Here is a 14,088-nt window from a genome sequence, read left to right on the forward strand (position 1 = left end):
AAGTATTTCTACAACACACTCCAACCATTTTCTTAGTCAGTCTGTCATATGTGGCACTACCTCCTTCACATCAAGTAACAATGATAATCCCACAGTTACAAAAAATAAAAAGCAAAGTATAAATTACACACCTAGATTCCCCTTATAACTTATTAACATCCCTCTTATTACAGTGACAGGATATACAAAAAATAAGGTTGAATATGCATGGTAACAAAAAAGCTACCATGAATTTCTATCAATAATTAAACCCTAAAACCACTTAGACTTTGCCTCAAGTGTTTGAGTATATACACATTAAGCACAACTAAATGCAAATTCAAATTAAATAGCATACTCCATATCAAATTATCATTCTAGATTGAAAGTTACTTTGCAAACCCATATATCAGATTTTTTGTTCTGCTGCTGTGTTGAAAGAAGTGATTGCCCCACTATGTTCAGCATTGGTATGGCCTTGCCTCAAGTACTGTATGCAGTTTTGGGCTCCACAATATAAGAAGGATATACAAATATTAGAATATGTCCACTGGAGGGCAACAAAGACGGTGAAAGAACTTGAGGGCATGACTTATGAGGAGTGGCTGAGGATAGCAGATTTGTTCAGCTTAGACAAGAGAGTGAGGGGTGATCACATTGCTCTCTACAACTTCCTTGTGGGAGGAGCAGAGGGAGGTGCTGATCTCTTCTCTCTGGTGTCCAGTGGTAGGACATCAGGGAATGGCTTAAAGCTGCATGAGGAGAAGTTCAGATTGGATATTGCAAAAAAGTTCTTCACAAAGAGGGTGCTCAGGCATTGGAACAAGCTCCCCAAGGAAGTGGTCATGGCCCCAATCCTGTTGGTGTTCAAGAAGCACTTGGACAATGCTCTTAGATATTTGGTTCAACATTTAGGTTGCCCTGGGTGGAGTCAGGAGTTGGACTAGATGACCCTCATGGGTCCCTTCCAACTCAGGATATTCTATGATTCTATGATTATTAAACTACAATTTCACTTATGAGACTGACATTCATGTCCACTGCAGTCTTATTCCAGCAGCCAGTATATAATATGCTAATAAATTTTGCTTTGTTTTACAGGGACAAAGCAGTGGGGAAAGGGAAGCACATGGATTATAATCTATATGTCTTGGAATAAAAGCTTGCTTTTGCAGTCCATACTTCAGAAGACAAAATGTCTCCTTTTTCTTTTTTTGTTTAAATGCCACCCAAAATAAAGACCCAATTGGATGAGGACTTTGGAGTCAACCATAAACATCTATTCCTGCTACTCTACTCTCTCCCATTCCACTCACACCACTTTTGAATTTAACTAGGACTTGAATCAACAAGATCAAACTATGCAAGACAAATGGCACCATTCCTATCTGCTGAAAGTGATCAATTGTTGGTTTTCAAAAGAAATTATTGCTTCCTAATCAAGATTCTGTCAAACTACATTAATTTCACTGAACAATGCAAATTTAGCTAATCTGAATTGCATCAATCACACAAGTCTGTCATCAGAAGCAAAGCTAGTTTTCCCCCCTTACATTCAGAGCAGGAAGAACGAAAACATCCAAGAAAGCAGTCACATGTTCCAGAATTCAACAGTAGAACTGCTGTGCATTCTTCATAAGGCATTGCACCAATTAATTATTTACTTGATAAGTCCATTATGGGCATTTCTTCTTGCAAAAAGAGTAAAGATAACTCCACAGGCTTAATGCAGATACTTTATACAACACTCGTACAAAAAGATTGCAAACTTAGATTGCAAAGGGAAAAAGATTATGTGAAAACATACAGATGGACCAAAAGCAAATATATACATCAGTGAACTTTCAATATATCAGAAGCAATAAAGAACAAGAAGAAAGACAAAAAAACTTATAAGGCTTCTGCCAGTTAGATGTTTTCTTTCAACTGAAAGTTTCCAAAAATCACTGTAGGCTGCCATGTGTGGTGGCCGGTGAACATACATTACAAGGGAGAGAGAGTTTTCAGTAAGACAAGTCCCTAGTACCACAGGAAGCACTTTATGTTGGGGTGACCAGAAAGGATTCTTCCGGGATGCTTGTTCTGTTATGTTAATCTATCCCAGTTTGAATTCCCCGGTTGGCTGTTAGCATCTACCCCTCGTCACTCCCCCAGAGCTTGTCCATTGGTCCCTGTTCCCTAGTCCTGCCTTTTCCCCGCCCCCAAACAAAACTGTGAACCTGGGGATCATGTTCTCATTTGCCCCTGCAACCTTCGACAGTGTAGATGCAATAAATGCTCCTGCCGGAATGCATGCAAATGCCCTTCTCAACTCTTTGCTACTGACTATAATACTGAACCCACCCATGCTTCTGTGGGGGCACGCAGGACCGCACGGACGGTATTAACCATGCCCAAAGATCTTGCATGTAAGCAAGGCAGTGCTTACAAGTCATCATTATGGAGAAATCCACAAAACCCTTTCTGGAAAATCAGTATGCTGAGGTGCCTCTCTGAAGTGCATATACACTAATTCACACAGCATGGGGAACATAGAATCATAGAATGGTTTGGGTTGGAAGGGACCTTAAATATTTTGTTCCAACCCCCCACCATGGGCAGGGACACCTTCCACTAGACCAGGTTGCTCAAAGCCCCATCCAATCTGGTCTTGAACACTTCCAGGACTGGGCCTGTACCATCTCTCTGAGCAACCTGTGTCAGGGCCTCACCACCTTCACAGAATTTCTTCCTAATATTTAATCTACATCTACCCTCTTTCACTTTAAAGCCATTACACCTTGTCCTACCACTACATGCCCTTGTAAAAAGTCCCTCTGTCTTTTTTGTAGGCCCCCTTTAGGTACTGGAAGTCTCCAGACCTCTGATCATCTTTGTGGCCCTTATCTGGACTTACTCCAACAGGTCTGCACCCTTCTTGTGTTGGGGGCCACAGAGCTGGATGCAGAGCTCAAGGTGGGGTCTCACCAGAGCAGATTACAGGAGCAGAACCCCCTCCCTTGACCTGCTGGTCACACTTCTTTTGATACAGCCCATGATGCAGTTGGCTTTCTGGGCTGCAAGTGCACATTGCCAGGTCATGCTGAGCTTCTCATCAACTCACATCCCTAAGTCTTCCTCCTTAGGGCTGCTCTCAATCCATTCTGGGCTGCAAGCACACATTGCCAGGCCATGTTGAGCTTCTCGCCAACTAGAGTCGCTAAGTCTTTCTCCTTAAGGCTGTTCTCAATCCATTCTCCACCCAACCAGTATTTGCGCTTGGGATTTTCCCGATCCATGGGCAGAACCTTGCACTTAGCCTTGTTGAACTTTATGAGGTTCACATTTGCCCACTCCTCAAGCCTGTCAAGGTCCTTCTGGATGCCATCCCTTCCCTCAAGCATATCAGCTGCACCACTCAGCTTGGCATCATCTACAAATTTGCTGAGGCAGTAAGTGATGCAACTTCCAATGACACGAGTGTGAAACTTTATTTATAATTTTCATTGGCACAATTTCTGACTGAAAAACTTCCAGTGACTTACTAAAAATTTTGAATTTATTGAGTGTCCTAGTGATGCCATGAAGATTTTTGCCTATTCTTTTATACCCCTGTTATACCTTTTTACAAATTCTGTATTCCTAGTGCTTTTTGCCTACATTCTTGGACTTGTTAGTCAAGCTAAGAGACTAAACATTTTAGAAGCTTTGTAGCTAGGGATCAGTGTGCCCCAGACCCCAAGGTCCTCTCCAGAACACATTCTGTAAACCAAGATAGAACCATCCAGGGGAAAGTTCCTTGGGGAGGGGGGCTCACTTGAGCCTCTCATTGGGGAATCTTTGATAGATATGCTAATTAGCAAAACCTATAATGTGTTGAGAAATAGAATTATTGGGATCAAGAAAAGAACTGTGCGAGCAATAGGCCTGGAAGCTTTAGGCTTGTGTGTGAGAAAACTTTCCATGGGAAAGTCCCTGTGTGAAAGATAACAAGCAGGGCTGGGAACAAAGAGGGAGTCTTGAGATGGTCCAGCTGTACTATTGTCGCAGGTTGGGTTTAGAACCGGGCAGAAACACCAATTTAGTGTAGTGGTTTGGCCCAAAATACTCATTACTGTTTATCTTCTGTGAGATGAGAATTAGGAGAAATGCAAAGCAGGCACCAAACTTGAAAGAATATAAAGAAGTTTATTAACAGACCTAAAAGAAGAAAAGAAAAAAAAAAAATTATACCACCTTCAGAACTCTCCTCCTCCCCCCACCTTCCTCCCTTCTCCCACTGACAATGGAAAAAGACAACCCTTCAGATGTTCAGTCTGTTTACCACTTCCATAATAACCTTGTTCAGTCCATTTAGAAAGAGAAGTCTCTTCTTGCTCATGCTATGAAAACAGTATCACAACGAGACAGCTACCCATTTCCAAATATTGTTCAGTCCATTTAGGAAGAGGAGTCTCTCTGCTTGCGATGTGAGTCCCTTCCCCCGACTTGCAGCTTTTCTCGCAACTGCTTTCGGGGGTCCACTCTTGAAGTTTTTTGGGGTACAATTTTAAGGTTGAGCCGTTCAGAAAGAAAAAAAAACAGAGGCCCTTCTCCTTCCCTGGAAGCAAAGGGTCTTCCTCATCTTCATCTTTAAGAATATCTCTGGGAGCATCTCTAGGAACTGAGGTTTTCTCCTTTCCCGTTTGGAGAAAAAGTCCTCATCTAGTTCATCTCTCCCTGTCCAAACTTCTCATGAAATTACAGCTGCGTCAGCATCTGCTTATTGCTTACGAGTTGAACACTCCACCCCCCATATCTTCATGAAATTACAACAGGATACTCTGATATATCATAGCTTCACAACAGACTTTCAGCTTTAAGCATCTCCTCTATCTTCCCTCAGGTTTTCAGCTCTTCACAGCAATAACAGGGTTAATCTCACCTCGGCCTTGCAGCTGTGTGGCTTATCGCTGTTGGTCACCTGACCTCTGCCAGACAGAGGTGCTGCTTTGCTGAAATCTTGGCCGCAGTGAGGGGGGGGGGGGTTTCAAGGCAGTGAGGGGGAGTTCCACGGCTGGAACAGGCCCATGGCTCCAGGATGGCCGTGGCCCGGCCCGGCCTGGCCTGGCCCAAGCAGGGCCTGGCCGGGCCTGCTGGCCCCCGCAGGGGGCCCGCAGCCACCTGTCCCAGCGCCGGAAACGAGAGAGAGCTTGGGGGAGGAGTTTGTCTATTCTTAAGTGTGTATCACAGAGGCGGTCACAACTTTAAGTGGCTTAAAGAATTGTCCATATTCAAACTGGCCAGCTGATAGGTTCTATCAGGTCCCAGAGGAAGCTGTAAGCACCCCTTAGCAAGGACATCCCTTCCGGGACTATGCTTGCTAACCTATGACAACTATCTGGGAGTGAACGAGGGAGATAGACACTGACTTCTTCATGGAAGCTTGCCAATGTAAGTCCAATTATGTAGAAATAGAAATGTGTTTTGATAAGCTTTAAGCCACTTAGGAGTTAACAAGCTGGTATACTATATAAGTGCCTTTGGACTGCTAATAAATGGAGTTTTGCGGAGTTTGCTCTATCAACCATATTGGTCGGACTGTTTCTCTCTCCCCCTGCTGGGGGCCCGGGCTCCTCGTCCTGTTAAGCTTCCAACAATAATGTTATACCCCATGTTGGGGGCGGACACACATAGACGCGGCGGGGTGCATCTCGACGCATATGACCTGGACGTATACACCTAAGGATCCTTAAAAATAAATACCAAGGTAAAATCCCTTTTCCCCTTCTAACCGTGTATGACTCTTGATTTTAAGACCAGGAAAAGGCATCAGTTGCTGGCGACCATGAAGGGACCCTAAAGACCTTGAAAATCGCAGTTTTGGGTTGGAACATATCTTGCTTTTCCCCTCTCTTTGCCGGCAAATTACAGAGGGGCCAGAGCAACAATCTAAGACTGTGACCAGGACTTTAGGACCCAACACAGAAGGGCAGAAGCACAGAAAGAGGTGAGTGAAAAGGGGACCAATACTATCGTGTGGTGAGCTTATCTGAGGAATGGCTGTGCAGTAGAGGACATGATAAGATAGAGCCTTGCAGGATGTAGAAGTCAGCCTGTCGTGGGAAAAGGGGTTTCTTATCAACAGGATGTCCAACAGGACACAAGCCAGAGCAGACTGGAATGAGGAAACCATCGCCGTGGGGCGTGTTGTTCCCACGAGAGAAGATGACCAATCATGAGCTCAGGTTTTGCAATATGTATGAGCTGTTTAAGTGTTGTATAAATAAGAGATGAAAAGACAATAAAATCGAGGCTTGCCGATCATGAAATCATGAGCTCGTCTCCCGCGCCTTTCCCGACATCTGACGCCCGAACAGAAGGCACATCATTGACCCCCCCCCACCCCCATTTCCACAAGGAAAGGTGCGTTGGGTTCAGGTCCCGCAGATAGACGGACGGCAATAAGAGCGGAGGACAACTTTGTTCCCGTCTCCGTGCCCGAACGACCACACCGGTGGGTTCGCTGATACGTGCTGCCGAAGCCTGGAGGGCTAGCAACGGTACCGTAAGTATGGATAGGCAAGCAGCACAGGATTTATTTAAAGCCTTTCTTCTTATGCTTTACTTTAAAGCTTTTAACTTAGAAAAAGACCTCCCTTCCCTACTAACTCACGCGCGTTCCTATGGTTTCTTTAACGACCCTCACAGCATTCACGAATTAGCAGAATGGCGGAGGTACGGGGATGAACTTTTTAGCCTTGTTTTAGACGATGATAAGTCAGCCAAGAAAATAAGCAAACTTTGGAAAGCAGTTCATAATGAGCTACTGTTAGTGCAGGCAGAGAAGCGAGCAGTCGTAGGTATTAAGGCGGCACATTCCCGTAACCAAGATAATGACTCCTCAGTCTATTCCAACGCTCCCAACCCCCCTGCCTTTGCCACTATTGATATTCCGCCAGAGCCACCCCCCACTGACAGTCAATCCCCCGAGCTGCCTACCCCCCTGCCTGCTCCCCCTCCTTCCGCTTCAATCGCCGCTTCTGCATTAACCCCCTCACGCCCGCCGCTGCCGCCCGACCCCTCTAATGCCACGAAGCCTGTCCCTGGGGCAGAATCTGACCCGGCGGAGGCTATGGCAGCAAGCAGGAGAGAGTTGTGGCAGGCGCTTGCCCGAGACGGCATGGAAAGGGGAGATTCCGAGCTCCTAGCAGCTGCACAAGAAGCGATGGCTTTCCCTGTTGTTTTCACTACTAATGCGCAAGGGGGTCAGAACGCGCAGTTTGCCCATCTCGACTGGAAACTCCTGTCCCAGCTGAGAGCAACAGTCAGTAACTTTGGGGTGTCTAGTGAACCAGCTAAGCAGATGTTAGATTATCTTTTTAATGCCCACATTCTTCTGCCTGCCGATATCCTGGCCATCACGAAACTCATTTACACCCCCTCTCAGAGATTGCTTTTTGAGGCAAGGTGGAGAGAGGAAGCGGCAAGTAGCGCTAATCTCCCCAGACCCCAGGGGGACCCCTTAACAGACCTTACTGTAGATGAGCTTATGGGACAGGGCCCGTATCTCAGAGTTGAAGCTCAAGCTGGACTAGGGCCACATAAACTTAGGGAGGCAATGGCAGTAGCTAAGAGAGCAATAGATAAAGTCAGGACATCGGGGGGGACCCCCCTATATATGAGCATCAAGCAGGGTCGTGATGAATCATTAGGCTCCTTTGTTGATAAGGTTATGGATGCTATCTCTAGGGCAGGGACACCCGACCATATGCAAGATGCCATTTTAAGACAGTGCATTTTGCAAAATAGCAACCCTACCACCAGATCTTTGATTACCTCTATACCTGGTGATTGGACCACTCAGGCATTACTAGATAAAGCTGCGACCTTGCCCACAGGTGCTCAAGCCTTTTTAGTCCACGCGTTAGAAAAGCTGGGGGAGGGATTGAAGGAACAAGCAGCTAGTGCTCAGACGCAGGTAATGGCAGCCCTTGCTCCCCTCCAAGCAGCAGCCACGCGCCCCCGGTTGCCTCCAGAGGGAAACAGAATGAGATGCTATCGATGTGGCCAGTCGGGCCGCATTCGTCGGGAGTGCTCAGCATCCGGAGTTTGGTGCAACAAATGCCAATCCAACACGCATAACTCGAATGCCTGCCGTAACAAGAAGCAGGGAAACTCCCGGAGCAACGCGTCCAGCAGCCGCGCAGGGACACAAGTAGCAGCTGCAAACCCTTGCCCTGCCTCCAGCCAGCAACAGGTGGCAGCATCGGCCTGGACTTGGCAGCCTCAGTAGACTGTGATCTCCTGACGTCTGAAATCCATAACATTCCTACAGGACTAACAGGACCCATCTGCCTCAATGGTACACCAGTAGGAGGCTTGATTCTTGGCCGATCATCTGCCACTGCCCGAGGACTGTTCGTTCAACCAGGCGTGGTGGACGCTGACTCACAGGGTGATATCTTCATACTGGCTTATACTGTTCATCCACCTGTAAGGATTCCTAAAGGCCAAAGACTAGCTCAATTTGTACCTTTGCCTCAAGCCACACAAGGCATGCAACCCTTGCAGGCTCAACCAAACGCTCATACAGGCTGCGGCTCAACTGGGGAACTAACCTTGCTCACCATCGATCTTAATAGCCGTCCACGGAAGCCATGTGCCCTAACCTATAAAGGAGAAACAATCACGTTACAGAGCCTCCTAGACACAGGGGCAGACTCCAGCATTGTCAATGTGAACACATGGCCCTCACATTGGCCTCTTCTGCCAGCAATGACAGCCATCACTGGTGTCGGAGGAATGAAACTAGCACACAAATCTCCACTGATAACTGTAGAAATTGAGGGCAAGAAAACTACCGCAACTTTTTCTATCGCCCCTCTACCCCCCACAGTTGACTGCTTCATCGGAAGAGATGTATTGGCCCAAATGAGTTTTGTGCTTACCGATGATCGCCATTTCTGCTAAGGGCCGTTGCTTGGAATTTCCCGCTGCCACTAAGATGGACTGACAATAACCCTGTGGTGGTTAAGCAATGGCCTTTAAAACGGGAAAATCTGCTTCAAGCACACGCTCTAGTCAATGAGCAGCTTCAACAAGGACATCTTAAGCCTTCGACAAGCCCATGGAACACCCCAATTTTTGTCATCCAAAAGAAGAATGGCACGTTTCGTCTGCTACAAGACCTTCGAACTGTCAATGCTCGTATGGAGCCTATGGGAGCGCTGCAGCCAGGACTCCCTAATCCAGCAATGTTGCCACAAGATTGGCCTCTTCTTATTATTGACTTGAAAGATTGCTTTTTCACAATTCCACTACATCCAGATGATACAAAGCGATTTGCCTTTTCATTGCCTGCTCTTAATCGTGGTGAACCAGACAAATGTTTTGAGTGGACCGTATTGCCGCAGGGAATGCGCAACTCTCCCACCATATGTCAATTGTATGTCGATGCAGCATTGCAGCCACTGCGACAAAAGTTACCTCAGACCATCATTTATCATTATATGGATGATATTTTGTTTGTGCAGAAGGAGCCTTTTGACCAAACAGAAATTCAGCTTATTACCTCCTCTCTTCAAGAATGGTCTTTAGTAATAGCTGCTAACAAAATTCAAATATCCTCCCCGTGGAAGTATTTAGGATGGGTCATCACCAATCAAAGAGTGAAGCCTCAAAAACTACATATCCAAGCCTCAATCACCACTTTAAATGACGCTCAAAAACTGTTAGGTGATCTGCAGTGGTTGAAGCCAATAGTAGGAATCCCTAATGTTCTTTTAGACCAGCTCCGTCCCTTACTAAAAGGATCAGACCCATGCGCACCGGTACACCTAACGCCGCAGCAGCAAGAAGCTCTACAACAAATCACCACCTGTATCACAGACGGTTTTGTTTCGCGTCTTAATCCAGACATCCCCCTCCCTCTTACTATTTGGAATTCTGAAACTCACCTCCTCGGCGCAATTACGCAGCTAAAGAAAATGGGGGAGCTGGCGGTTTTAGAATGGATATCACCACAGTTGCAGCAACGAAAAACTATTACCACAAAACTTGAAAATTTGGCTAATTTAATTAAGAAAGGACGTTTGCGCATTTTGGAAGTTGGAGGACAAGAACCTGAGTGCATCAATCTCCCAATGGAAAAACCTGCCTTGGACTGGTACTTGCTAAATTCTTCATCACTCATGGAAGCGCTGTTGTCCTCAGGAGCCAAAATTCAGACCGGTCCCCTGTTTCCCAAGGCATTACAGTGGATAGGAGCATGGAACTGGATTTCAAAACCCTTGCGAGAAGATAAGCCTATCCGCAATGCCATTACTGCATTCACAGACGCCGGAAGAAAAACAGGGCAGCAGCTCGAGCTCATCGCAATATAGAGAGATTAAGCTGCTGGGTAGTGAAGCAAGCAAATGGAACAAGTAGAGTACTGTCCGCGCTTGCAGATGATTTAAGCACAGTCCAACATGCTGTATTACAAAATAGGGCTGCTATTGATTTTCTGTTGTTAGCTCATGGACACGGGTGTGAAGAATTTGAGGGACTATGCTGCATGGATCTAAATGATCATTCTCGCTCTATTCATGCAGAGATTCAACAGCTTATAAATCACTCTCAAAAAATTAAGGAAGATACAGGGTTCTTTGGCCTAGATGGGCTGGTCAGTGAACTGGGATTGGGTGGTTGGGTAAGAAGCATGGTAAAACATTGTTTCTCTTATTGATCATGGTTTTGGTAGGATTAGTCCTGTTCAGCTGCGCTCTAACTTGTATCAAGAGGGTACTGCTAAAAACAACAACTCTGAGCATGATAGCACATAAAGAAAACGGGGGAAGTGTGGTGAGCTTATCTGAGGAATGGCTGCGCAGTAGAGGACATGATAAGATAGAGCCTTGCAGGATGTAGAAGTCAGCCTGTCGTGGGAAAAGGGGTTTCTTATCAACAGGATGTCCAACAGGACACAAGCCAGAGCAGACTGGAATGAGGAAACCATCGCCGTGGGGCGTGTTGTTCCCACGAGAGAAGATGACCAATCATGAGCTCAGGTTTTGCAATATGTATGAGCTGTTTAAGTGTTGTATAAATAAGAGATGAAAGGACAATAAAATCGAGGCTTGCCGATCATGAAATCATGAGCTCGTCTCCCGCGCCTTTCCCGACACTATCGAGACTGTGCTAGCACTAGGGAAGGAGATCTCCGAGGGGGTTGGAAAGGTTGGGGGCATAGAAGCCTACAAAAGGGGAAAGCTTAAACTTTTCCCCTGCAAACTGTGGAAAGGAGGGGACGCCCTCCGTGGAGTCCACAGGAGCCCAGAGGCTGCACACTACACAGCTGAAGGAGTGGCTCGGAGGTTGGTTGGTTGGTTGGGATGTCGGGAAGTTGTGGGTTCAAATCCTGTTGAGACCAGATTTTCGCGCGCGCGCATTTACTGCTTGCTAAAACTAGTTGCTTTTTAGTGTTTTAAAGTGCTGTTTTGAAGTGTTTGTGTAGTAACCTAGATAAACTGCCTGGGAAATTGGAATTCCGAGGCCAGATTGCAGGCTGAATTCCAGAGTTAAGAGCTTCCCCCTGGCAGAGTTTTTCTGTCTGTGAGCAAACATGGGTGGTGTGAATGAAAAAATCCCTCCTAACAGCCCATTAGAGCTGATAATAAAACATTGGAGATGGCTGACAGGGCGAAAAACTACTTTGGACACCCGAGAATTGATCAGACTGTCCACACGGGTTTGGCCGACTTTAAAATTAAGTCAAGGAGATTGGCCTCGCTATGGGAGTTTGGAAAGTAACATCATTACTGACCTGATGGTAGAATTGAGATCATTACGTAGGTTTGATGAACTAAGATATGCAGAACTTTTTACTATGTATTTGAACAGGGAAGAAGCATATGTGGTAGACAAAAGTAATATGGAAATGACTTTGAGGAGGAGAAAGGGAAGGCAAAGCCGCAGCAAGCTGACTCGTATACTAATATGGACAGAGAAATTGATATGAGAGATACAGATATGGTAGCACCAGCTTTGCGTAATGGGGTGGGGTCTCCCCCCCCGTTCAACCGCCGGGGCAGCCCGCACGAGGGGGGGTGGGGGAGTGGTGGCTCCGCCGCCGCCGCCGCCTCCGCCTCCGCCTCCGCCAGCAGGGCAGCCTGCACAAGTTGGGGCAGGGGATGGGGGAGCAGCGGCTCCCACACCACCGCCGCCGCCGCCGCCACCGACTTCGCCGCCGAGGCAGCCCACACAAGTGGGGGTGGGGGGTGGGGGAGCGGTGGCTCCACCGCCGCCTCCGCCGGCGGGGCAGCCCGCACAGGTGGGGGCGGGGGATGGGAGAGCAGTGGCTCCCCCTTTGCTGCCGCCGCCACCCCCTCCGCCGCCTCCGCCTCCGCTATCCCCGCCGCTGTCCGAGCGGGGGCAGGGGAGGGGGTAGGCGGCCGGCTCCGAGCCGGAGGAGCGGCGCGGAGCCCCCCCGCCCCCAGCCTCGTCAGGGGCGGAGGGCGGGCGCGGAGGTAGGAGAGATGCGGATTGGTCACCGCCCCCTTACCGCCCCAGAGGCGGAGAAGGGGTGGATTGGCCGCGGCCCCCCGACCGCCCCAGAGGCAGAGAAAGTGCAGACTGGCCGCGGCCCTCTGACTTTTCCAGAGGTAGAGACGGGGAAAGGGGAGGGGAAGGAGCAGGCTGGCCGCCTTTCCCCGAGTACCCTGAACACAGAAGTGAAGGTAGAAATGGACACGGGCAATTGCGGCGGCATTCCCCAATACAGAGAACCGCAAGTTTCCGAGCCAGAGACAGGAGGAGCCGCTCGCTCTCCCCACCCTGCAGCATAGGCAGCGTTAAAGCTGAGGGCAGATGGGATGGCCCCGACCCAGGCGGCTCTTGCAGAGCTAGGGACCGGAGAACCTGCTTGCAGCCCCTGACTCCCTACCCCACCACTGCCGCAAAGAGCGAGGCAGTTCCTGATGAACATTCGCCTGGAACAAGTTTTAAAACCAATGAACCAATTTCAATTAAAAGCGAACGGGATGATTTTGATACAGATGGTTCTCACGGGGAGGGAGGTAGAAGAAGGGGCAGGATAGACCGAGAAGCAATGAGAGCAGTCAGTCCCGTCGCTAAACACACAAGGTCCAAAACAGATAAAGGGGGGGAGGAAGAACTTGTATTAGAAGCACCTCTGAGACAGGCTGTGGGAAATCAAGGAGTCATTTATATAAAGGCACCATTTTCTCTCGGAGAATTACAGCAGTGGAAAAACTCAATTGGGAAGTACAGAGACAACCCAGAGAGAGTAGCTATGCGTGTAGAAATGGCCATAAAATCCCAAAACCCAGATTGGGGTCATCTAAATGTTATGCTAGATGAATTATTGGATAAAACAGAGAGAGAAATGGTCAACAAAGCTGTTATATCTGCTACAGAAACTCAAATTGCAACTGGGAGTCTTCAAGGGTCAGTTAATGATATCTATCCCCTAGCGAACCCTAACTGGGATCCTAATGTCCCAGAACAGATGGAAAAGCTGAAGCGATACCAAAAATGGGTGGCTGTTGGGTTAAAATGTGCCGTTCCTAAAGCAGTGAATTGGGCTAGGTTATATGAGATCAAACAAAATCCAAATGAGACCCCCACAGAGTTTCTGAATAGGCTTAAAGAAGCTGCACAAAAATACACTACCTTAGACCCTGACTCACCTGAGCAGCAGATCCACCTGGCTTACCTGTTTATAGGTCAATCTGCTAATGACATAAAGAAAAAGCTGCAAAAGATAGATGGGCCACCGGATATAAGTAAATTGTTGAATGTAGCCTGGAAGGTACACCAGAACAGAGACTTAGCAGACAAAGATAAACATCATAAACCCCACTACAAGAAGAAGTATGATAAGGAAAAGTCATCTGAGACATCAAAAAGGGGTCCTCCTTTTCCCCTATCTGAGGACCAATGGGCAATTTGCAAAAAACGGGGGCACTGGAAAAATGAGTGTCCATCACGAGCAGAAATAAAGCCCCCAGTTTCGAAACTAACTGTAAATACTGACTGACGAGGACCGAAGGTAACTACCCCAGCATAGCCTTTGGTTGTAGCTAAGCTGGGGAATGATGATGTTGAATTTCTGGTTGATAGAGGGGCAACATATTCTGTGTTAAATAC

The 14,088-nt window shown here is 47.4% G+C and overlaps 1 protein-coding gene and 1 long non-coding RNA gene across 5 annotated transcripts in view; one reads left to right on the forward strand and one right to left on the reverse strand.

Moving 5' to 3' along the window:
* The window catches only part of LOC138102783 (protein patched homolog 1-like), a 260,383-nt gene that overhangs the window by 197,448 nt on the left and 48,847 nt on the right, over positions 1 to 14,088 (reverse strand). The window lies entirely within an intron of this gene.
* Positions 5,857 to 11,075, forward strand: LOC138102784 (uncharacterized). Its single transcript, XR_011147541.1, has 2 exons — positions 5,857 to 6,505; positions 7,950 to 11,075. It is a non-coding gene; the product is annotated as an uncharacterized lncRNA (long non-coding RNA).

This window comes from Aphelocoma coerulescens, assembly GCF_041296385.1.
Source record: "Aphelocoma coerulescens isolate FSJ_1873_10779 chromosome W unlocalized genomic scaffold, UR_Acoe_1.0 ChrW_unloc_scaf_1, whole genome shotgun sequence".
Taxonomy (NCBI): domain Eukaryota; kingdom Metazoa; phylum Chordata; class Aves; order Passeriformes; family Corvidae; genus Aphelocoma; species Aphelocoma coerulescens.